The following is a 10,761-nucleotide window of genomic DNA, read 5'->3' as shown; positions in this document are numbered from 1 at the left end:
TCATAAGGGAAATGCAAATCAGAACAACCCTGAGATTCCACCTCACACCAGTCAGAAAGGATAAAATCAAAAACACAGGGGACTGCATATGCTGGCGAGGATGTGGAGAAAGAGAAACACTCCTCCATTGTTGGTGGGATTGCAGACTGGTACAACCATTCTGGAAATCAGTCTGGAGTCTCCTCAGAAAATGGGACATTGAACTACCTGAGGACCCAGCTATTCCTCTCTTGGGCATATACCCAAAAGATGCCGCAGCATATAACAAAGACACATGCTCCACTATGTTCATAGCAGCCTTATTTATAATAGCCAGAAGCTGGAAACAACCCAGATGCCCTTCAACAGAGGAATGGATACAGAAAATGTGGTACCTCTACACAATGGAATACTACTCAGCTATCAGAAAGAACGACTTTATTAAATTGATAGGCAAATGGATGGAACTGGAAAATATCATCCTGAGTGAGGTAATCCAGTCACAGAAAAACACACATGGTATGTACTCACTGATAAGTGGATATTAGCCCATCTGCTTAAATTACATAAAATGCACAGAATACATGGATCTCAAGAAGGATGACCAAAATGCAAATGCTTCACTCTTTCTTTAAAAGGGGAGCAAGAATACCCTTGGGAGGGGATAGGGAGTCAAAGTTTAGGGCAGACACTGAAGGAATACCTATTCAGAGCCTGCCCCACATGTGGCCCATACATATACAGCCACCAAACTAGATAAGATGGTGAAGCGAAGAAGTGCAGACTGACAGGAACTGGATGTAGATCTCTCCTGAGAGACACAGACACAATATGGCAAATACCTAGGCGAATACCAGTAGCAAACCACTGAAGTGAGAAGGGGACACCTGTTGAAGGAATCAGTGAAAGGACTGAAAGAGCTTGAAGGGGTTCAAGACCCCATATGAACAACAATGCCAACCAACCAGAGCTTCCAGGGACTAAGCCACTACCTAAAGACTATACATGGACTAACCCTGGGATCCAACTGCATAGGTAGCAATTAATAGCCTAGTAAGATCACCAGTGGAAGGGGAAGCCCTTGGTCCTGCCAATGCTGGACCCTCAGCAAACAGGATTCTTGGGGGAGGGTGGTAATGGGGAGAGGATGGGGAGGGGAACACCTTTGTAGAAGGGGAAGGGGAGGGGTTAGGGGGATGTTTGCCTGGAAACCGGGAAAGCAAGCACCATTTTTAATGTAAATAAGAAATACTCAATTTAATAAAGATGAAAAGAATCATTAATCTAAGATGTATTTCTAACATCTTATATCTTTGCTAATTGCTCGGAACAAAACTAATAAATACTTTAGGTAAGTAACAACATAAGTTTCCTGGCTCCCATGGTAATCCTTTTCTAAGGTAATAGATTTAGAAAAAAAAACTCAATCACATAGGGGCTTGAAGAAGGTTCCTGGCTGCTAAAAGAGATGCAATTCTTCTTATCTCTTCAAAGAGGACCTTGTGTGCTGGAAGTCATCTAGGAAAGGGTAAAAACTAGCAAGTAATATTTCTGAGATTGTCTCAAAATCACTATGGTGGATGAGTCCTTCTAGCATTTTAGGAAAGGTTTCTGTTATTATTAGTAATATATTAGAATCACTATGTATGTAGCTCACTGTGAGGAGCTGTCCGAGGAGCTGTCCTCACAGATGTGAGGAGCTGTCCGAGGAGCTGTCCTCACATATGTGAGGAGCTGTCCTCACAAACTCCATTACAAGATGGCACCGGCATCCGGCAGAACGCCCCTAGTAAAAAGGGCAATACGCAGGCGCCTGGTAACTTCCCTACTCAAAGGGACACGTACGTTTTGGTACGTCATCTGGCATAATTGGCAGCGACCAGTCAGAGAGTGACACGTCCTAGGCGAGGATAGTTTCCTATATAAGGAACGGTTATTCCTCACTCAGCGTCTCCGCATTGTAAGCTTATGCTCTCCCTCTCAAGACGCATTAAAGCTTTTCTGCAGTAGGATCCTGTGTGTGCCGCGTCGTTCCTGCTGGCGAGACATAGCGCGGGACAGCTCACCATTTTGAGCAGATTCCTGCAGATCAATGAAGATGTACTATCTTAGTTGATTTCTTAGTTTTTAAGTGATGATCCTATAAGAATTATTAAATTGTACTAGTAAATATTAAGCCCTTTATGATAGGATGGTTATTGAAGTCCTCTCTGATATGAAAACTGCAACGAGAACTCTATGCCAGTCATCAAGTGCCATGAGATAACTGTTTTTGACATAGAACACAGACATTTACAATTTACATTGCACATTCCAAGACGTTGTAAACCTTTATATACATTCATAAGAACTAACAATTTATTGTGTGTACAAGCACAAAACGTTCACTGGGCTTATCTACATAAAACTTCAATGATAATTCAGTCACAAAAAAGCTTGGTTTTTAACTTAATTTATACCTGTGGAGCCAGTTATGGAAATTGTGGCTAGTTTTCCTTAAGAAAAACATTCTCTGTCATACCTTTTTATTCAACTTATCATCTGAATTTTTAGATAAAGTTGTGGTGAATTGTTTCTCATGTGATGATGTATGCTGAAAGTTGAATAAGTTCTAAGGGCATAGAAAGTGGAGAGTGAATTTTTGGAGAAGAAAATTTTTGGGGAGAGAATTTTTGGAAAAGAAGAGCTTAGAAATAAAGACTAAAAACACTTTTCAAAGTGTCTCTTTTTCTCCTTGTGAGTGAATTTTGCTAACAGATAGTAGCTCTAGGAACACCAGGTCTGAGACATGAAATTCCTGTGGGTATAAGAACAAATGGTACTTTACTTAATTCCCTGCTATATAATCATGAGGTGCAAAACAACAGAAACTCTACAGTATTTATCCTCACAGGAACACAGACTAGCAGGCAGGGTACTGCTACAAAGTAACTTAGATTGAAGACACTTAAACATTTTATTATTTTAAAAAGCCACCCTAATTTTCCAAGACCAGTTTTTGCCACCCCAGGCAATCAATCTTTCCACTCAGCTACCTTCAAGAGAAAACAACTAGAGCTGGCCTCTAACACTTTTGCCCCTTCCATTAACCTAAGACTGGTTCCTATTAACTTGTCAAGGTCAATGCTTTACAATCCTGGAAGACAGCCTAGACAGATTAGAATAAATGTTTTTTGCCTTTTTTTCACCCATAAAGGAGCTATTTTTATTTCTGTACTGTGCTCAATTTTAGGGCCAATAAATTTTCCAGTCTCTTTATATGAACTGAATCCATAACTAAAAGTTTTATTTGCTATTAAATAGCATTAATTTGAATTCATTATATTAAAAGCAAAACCTAAATTACTTGTTTTATAAAAGCTACTTTTGTAAATTTTAAAAGTTAATTAAGAAGTATAAATTCGCTGTCTTTCAACTTATAAATAAAAAAATCCTTTAATGCTTTCAGAAGTAATGCAATTAATTACAGTAACAAGGATGATTTTGTTTCCTCTTTATATTTTTCATATTAAGTTTAGCATGATTAACAAGAAAGAAACAAAATTTGTCTTCTTAGTTATACTTTAGAAGGACAAGTTGTCCTTAAACCCTTGAGAGATCTTCAAAATATGGTGATTAATATGTTTTAAAAGCAATAATGAAAAGAAGCTTCTCATGGTAGAGAGAGACATCAGGTCCTGGTAACATTTTTTTCTCTTCCATCGATGATAATGATCAAAAAAGAAGCTTCACTGTGACCTTGCTCCAAATATGTGAAAACTGGCTACTGTGATATAAACTACCTCTAACCTTGACAGCAGACAGCGTAAGTTTTCAACCTTCAGGACTCTGGCTAATTGATTGCCCCACATTAACTCCAGAGAGTAAGACATTTGCACCAAGTTCTTAATTCATAGTATACACTGTCAGAAATTCAGGTTTCAGATGCCAAATGTATGCCCTCAGTGACATACATAACTTTGGTTACTCTCCAGGTAGCCAGTAAATCTCTCTGTCAATTTGATTAAATTCAGACGCTGTTATTCTAAATATTTCTATTGCTTCCTATCATCTTATTGTTATAAAAACTAATGCATTTCTTTTTATTTGTGTATGTATGTGTTTCTGTGCTTGTGTGTGTGTGTGTTTGTGCATGCGTGTTTGACTCAGTATTTGATTTTGAATTAGAGCTAGATTTGGAGATTTGGTGATTACAAGCCATTAACAAATCGTGGGCTCTGTGGAAAAAGATCTCTCTTAATTGTTTAACCAGTTCGCCCCTGACCAAAAATTGTTTCTTGCAAATCTTAATCAATATATTTATACATATAGATAATTCTTCAAAGATCCAACCTAATTTAATAACAACCATCTCTGCCCTTATCTCTATACCAACCCAATTTTAATTTTAATACTGTTTTCCTCAATCAATTCCACTTTGTAGTGCCCAAATTTCTTGAGTAGGAGACCATAAAAGAATCCAATTTGCCTATCAGTGATCAGATTACTAAAATACACTAACTCTTCTTCCAGCAGTTATGAAGTTTTAATGCTGTTGTCCATTGAGTAGAAATGCACACATAGAGTCATATGTTTAAGTGTTTGGCCCATACTGAGTGGCACATTTAGGTGGTATGGCACATTTAGGAGGTGTAGTCTTGCAATAGGATCTATGTCACTATTAGAGGAAGTATATATGTCTAGGAAGCTCAAGTCTGCTCAGGGTCATCATTTCTTCTGCCTGCAGATGAAAATTTTCAACTTTCATCTCCTTCTCTAAGACCATGTCTTCTTGCACATTGTCATGCTTTCCACCATAACAAAATGCATAAAAATTATGAAACTGAAACCCAGCCCGAAATAAATGTTTTTTTTCTTTTAAATGTTGTTAGGATAATTGTGTCTATTCATACCAATAAAAACCAACACAGAAATTGAAATCAGGGACTCAATTTTTGTTGTGATTGGCAAGGTTCAAGATTGGTGTAATATTGACTTTGTGACCTTGGGGGAGAAAATCAGTGTAAAGCATTAAGTGTTGCTTAATGGGCCATTGTAGGAGGAACTTGGAACAGAAAAGCATTTCTGAGTGTGACTTGAAATCTGTATTCATGCTCAAGTGGTTTCAGAGGAGATTAATGTAAGGATGTTCCATTGGAATTTTGCTTCTTACATTGGCAAATACTATTGCTGCTTTTGACCTAGTCCAAAAAGTCTTCCTGAAGATAAAATGAAGAGATAAAGTTTAAATCCTTTGGCAGAGAAAATCTCAAGACAGTCTAGTATTGGCTCTGTTTAATGGTTATTACTGTCTACTCTTAAGGCTATCTTTAATGAAAAGGAAGAGACTAAGGAAGAAAAATGTGCATATTGTTCAGATTGTATATTTTTAAACAATACACAAAATATAAAAATCAAGAAGTAAAATGTAATAAGAAATGAACGGAGTTAAATTTCTTATTTAAATAAACAGACTATTGGGATCCTGATGGTAAATGGAAAAAAGGCAGTAGAGAGCTCAGCACAAGATTCTAACCAGCTTATTCTCTAACTTATGAAAAAGATAAATTTACAGGTGGGTGTGGATGTGCACACCTGTAATTCCAATTGGTGGATCACTGACTTGGAAGCCAGTCTGAACTACATATTGTGGTTTCAAAATATCCAAACATAGATTGTAAGGGGAACCAAAATGTATAGAAAGATGGTGAAGATCTAATTTTATGAGAGTGCCACATTCTAGCCCTTATGAGCAGCATAACTTGGCAGTTACGGCCATGAGGTTCTGAAATTACGAGTAAAGGAAAGAATAAGGGTGTTGTGGAAACTATCTCTGTTATTAAGGAAAAATAATAAGGCTGTGTTTATCATGAATGTCTTTTCATTGATAAACAGAGGGGCCAATATGTGAAGTTCTAAAGGATAAGCCTGCATTGCCATGTAGACCTAAAGATGTAGAAGATTTCTGAACCCGGGGTTACCAAATAAGCTCTGCTGCTAATAGGATATGGATCAATCCCAAAAGAAGCACATGGCTTCAAATATGGAGATGCAGTGTTTAATTTTCTGAGATAGTTGCTTGTTTGTTTTTGTTTTATTTTTGTTTTGTTTTTGTTTGTTTTGGTCCAGTACTTCCTCACTTTGCTCCACTACCTCAAATTTGAAATGATAGTATATATTCTGTGTTATTTTAAGTTAGAAGTATGTAATCTGCTCTTTTATTTTACTTTTACTGAGAATTAAAGCTGAGATAATGCAGAATTCTCAGAGAGAATCTGAGCCTTTAAACATTTTAAAGGATGTTTTAAAATATGGAAACTTTTGAAATTAGTCTAAAAGCATTTTTAATTATGTTATGGCTACAAGTCTGCAAAGGCCAAGAAATGGAAAGAAGTGGTTTGAACATGAATGCCTCCCATATTCTATTTTGGTTAAATGTTTTGCCTATAATAAGTGGTACTATTCAGATCTATGGCCCTTGGAGTAAGGTGTAGACTTCCTAAAGAAAGTGTGTTACTATTGGGGAAGGCTTTTGCATCTAAGAAGCTCAAGCCTGGACCATCTGTCTCATTTTCTAATTGTCCTACATGTGGATTATGATGTACATCTATAGAAGATGGTTTCTGCAGGTATAGGGCTATAACCATAATAGACACGCTTTGAAACTGTAAAGTAGTCCCTGATAAATGTTTCTCTTCATGCTAGTTGTCGTGGACATTGTGTCTCCTCACAGAAACAATATGCTAAGAAAAATATCCTCTCAGCTTGGGTTGGTGTGAATGCATACATTCGCTCTACATGCTGGTGTTTCATTTGATATGAACATTCTAAGGTCTGTTGTAATGTGTGCTGTGAAATCAAGAATATAATTTCCTTACAGTATTGAGAAATCATCCTACCTTTGATATTATTCTAAACCACTGATTCAAAGAACAAGAGTTTTCAGAATCTTTCCACTGCTCCTGAGCTAAGTTCCATAAACCTTTCGGGGGAAGGAAAAGTTATACAATAAAACCATAATGAAGGATTTTCTGTGATAAACAAACATTGACACTGAAGCAATATAAAATTTGCTATCAATGGACAATTGTGGTCTTTCAGAAAAAAGGATACTTTTCTGAAATGAAGAAAGACTCTGAGAATAAAACATTCCAATTAAAAAACTCATGATCTGGGTTAATATTTCACGAAAGAATATGAGTACATGTCTATGAAACAGTGATCACAGGCAGAGTAGGAGACAGAAACAAGAGAATCTCTACAAGTGTCCTTTGTAGAAAATTTGGACTATGTGGATAGAAAATAAATAAAACAAGCAGCCATATGTGATATTTCAAGACTTAGCTACTAGAACTTAGTATAAAGAGGCAGGTTGAAATTTATTAATTCAATACCACACTGATATACACAACAACTTCCATTAAAGTCAGACTTTGCTTTCATGAATCAACTAAGCAAGCAATTGATAACAAAATGAAAGAAAGGCACAAATAAATAAAATAGACTATTTCTAAATAAGGAGAATAGCTATTTGTAACCTGGATGTTTTCTTCTCTTGCAATCATAGTTATAGACCTCCATAAAACTGTACATACAAAGAGACATACATGTACACAGGGAAATAGACAAATACCTAAAATATAAACTTGCAATGTTTTATCTTTAATCTTATCAAATTAGTGGTACCTACTGGCTTTTCTCTGCCAGTTCTAAGCTTGTGTGGTTACAATTCCAGATTGCCATACTGAAAACTTAATGTCAAAGAAATTGCAACAGTGACTCCATATGGAATATATTAGATAATCTTGGACTATTATTTAATTAAGATGTTGTTTCTAAAGTCTGATTTATTTTGTTAAAAATAGTGGGATTTCATAACTGAAGAGCTCAGAATGACAAGATAAACATACCAGAAAATCTGTTATTTTAGGAGAAAGTGCTTCCTGAGTTTTAGACTAAAATTATTTGGTATCATCTAATAAAAAAATAAATAGAGTATGCCTTGAGAAAATACAATTAATGAGTAAACTTGTCAAATCTTTACCTATGCAACAAATCTTATTCCATCTATTCAGGATAAAAATGTTTTATATATTTTATTGAAATAAAGATGAACAATAAAGTTTACTATACTCTATATGTGGTCTATGTATTATTCCTCCTGTATACTTTTTGCCAATTACAAAGGTACAATTTTAAGAACTACCAGTGTATTCAGGCTCTGTTAATTGTCATTGAGGGGATCAATGGGAACCCAAATATTTTACCTAATATATCACTTGGATTTGATTTCTACAATGTCTGCATAACTGAGAAGGAAACTCTTATAAATGCATTTATTTGGCTCACAGCCAGAAGGAAGAAAAAGATTTTTGCCAAATTACAACTGTAACAAGAAAAAATTTTCTGCTGCACTCACAGGAACATCATGGACAACATCTGGCCAAATTGGCACATTATATCTTTAAATTTCCACAGGTGAGAAAATCTGAAGTGTGGGTACTAGTAATCACATCTCTTCATTGATATTATAGGTATTTTCAAACTACAAGAGGGATATTTGAATTTTTTAAGCATCAAAACAAATGCCCAGACACATGGATAAAAACCAAGTTTCTCTTGCATGCAAGAGAAATGACAGTGAAGTGAATAGAACCAGGTAGTTATTTGAAACTAACAGAATAGGCAAAAATATCTGTAAAATTCTGTAAATGGAATTATCCTTTAAAATTGGGACAAAACTATCTTTCTTTTCCTGATATCGTTTGTTGCTTCAGGAATAAAATTGTATTTGATGTTAGTACTATTTTTCTTACATGGTTCAGCTTTCCTTTGGACCCGGTGATTCCATCTTGAGCGACAGAAGTGACTCTTGAGTGCCTCTCTCTATCAGATGGCCCCAAAGTACACATCTCTTTCACTTGGCATTATCTCTTTGCTGGTTCATTTTAGGTGGTACTGGGCGGGTCTCATCCTTCCTGACTGCAAAGGGAATAAAATTCTACCAGGTTTCAGAAAAGAGATGCAGGGAAAAAGAATCTGCATAATTTTTGTGAAAATGATCCCTGTTACATGGACTTCATATATTTTAATAAATTTTGGGAATATATGGATGAGATAAATGTCACAATTATTTGTGGCAATATTGATCCTCTATCAGGTCTAATGAGAAATATTAGGCAAAGGTTATTGACATGGAAAGTCTAGGTCATGAACATTGAACCTCATGTTACTGACTATGCTGATTATTTCCTGCTAGACTCTTTTAATGGGAGCTTAATTTTTATTCATTATAGAACGAGTTTTGAGTTTACCTGTTTCATTCAGCTAATTCTTACAAATACCAAGAAAACATTTATCTTTATAAGTTGTGGCACTTGTTCTTCAAGTGATCATATTCTGATATTGATTGTCAACTTTTGTACAACTGTCAAGCCAATGCTTATTTTGATTTATTACAAAGTCACATGTTTGACAAAGTCATTAGTGAAGACAGCAACATTATATATAAGGCCATTTATGCTGTGACTCACAGTCTGTATCACATGAGTATTCAACAAGTACAAATACAACCCCATTAAAATGGGGAAGTGATGGTGTTCTTGCCCTGGCAGGTAATAACCATGCTACTAAATTGTATTATCAGCACTCTGATATAAACGATGGGCAATGATAGTCATTTCTGGATTATAAAATTCTGTTTATGTTGTCCACAATCACAGAAATTTTTGTGTTTTGAAATTTATATAAAATAAAGGCAGTTTCAAGTGTGTTATGCTGGGTTGGGGATTTAGCTCAGTGGTAGAGCGCTTGCCTAGCAATCGCAAGGCCCTGGGTTCGATCCTCAGCTCCGGAAAAAAAAACATTAAACTCAAGTGTGTTATGCTGAGAAATGGAATACAAGATATCAAAGTATTTCTATAATCAATACCAATTTCATGTTATTAATTCCTAGATATACAATATTCTTATGGTAATAGTTGCAATAAAATCAGTAGTTTCTCTATGCATTTTTTACAATAGGAATAAATGAGTGAACATTTAAGTTAAACAATGATGGTGGTTTTATCTTAAATAATTCCCTTAATTATCCCTGAGACATCAGCACCCTCATTTCAGACACTTCATTTCTGAAGATAATTTGAAAGCAAATGGTTCTGCCTTGGTCCCAAAAAAGTTAATATTTGCATGATTCAGACATCATTGATTCATTACTTGAGGTTGATTTTTAGTTTTCTCTTGAAACTAATGGGCATTCAGAAGCAGAATGGTATCCTACATATTCTGGGATTAATTTACTCAGCATAACAGGAAGCTTCATTGATTTGGTTTTCACATCATAAATTAAGAACAATAAAACACATTCAAAACCATTGGTTGATTCTGCCCCTTGAACAGAGTGTAATATAAATGAATGAATTTTTGTAGTTTAATACTTTCTTGAAGAAATTGATGAGAGATAAAACATGAGTTTGGTTTGGAGACAAATATTAGATTCAGAATATGACACTCTTATCATTTGGAATTTACCAAAGGGTCTTGGACTAAAAGTAAAAATAAAACCTTTTTTGCAAATGTTCCTGAGGATCATGAGTTGTCCTTATCTGAGCAGATGATACCATGGTTCGAAGGATTATCAGAGGTTGATTATGTATATTACCAATGTTTTATGCTTATGTTAATAATAAATTTTTATTTTATGCTACAATGACACTTGTTTTTGACTCAAGACCAATTGCTCTTTGATTGTCAGTTTAAAATACCACACAAGTAAAACTAATGTATTCAGTCTTCTTATTCCTT

General features: G+C 35.3%; 1 pseudogene; it reads left to right on the top strand.

Moving 5' to 3' along the window:
• The first annotated feature begins 8,068 nt into the window (after positions 1–8,068).
• On the top strand, positions 8,069–10,732 carry LOC148007184 (vomeronasal type-2 receptor 116-like; annotated as a pseudogene).
• Positions 10,733–10,761: the final 29 nt, after the last annotated feature.

This window comes from Rattus norvegicus, chromosome 1, assembly GCF_021556685.1.
Source record: "Rattus norvegicus strain SHRSP/BbbUtx chromosome 1, alternate assembly SHRSP_T2T, whole genome shotgun sequence".
In the NCBI taxonomy this organism is placed as follows: Eukaryota; Metazoa; Chordata; class Mammalia; order Rodentia; family Muridae; genus Rattus; species Rattus norvegicus.
The sequence above is the reverse complement of the archived record's forward strand: the minus strand, read 5'-3'. Positions and strand labels throughout refer to the sequence as shown.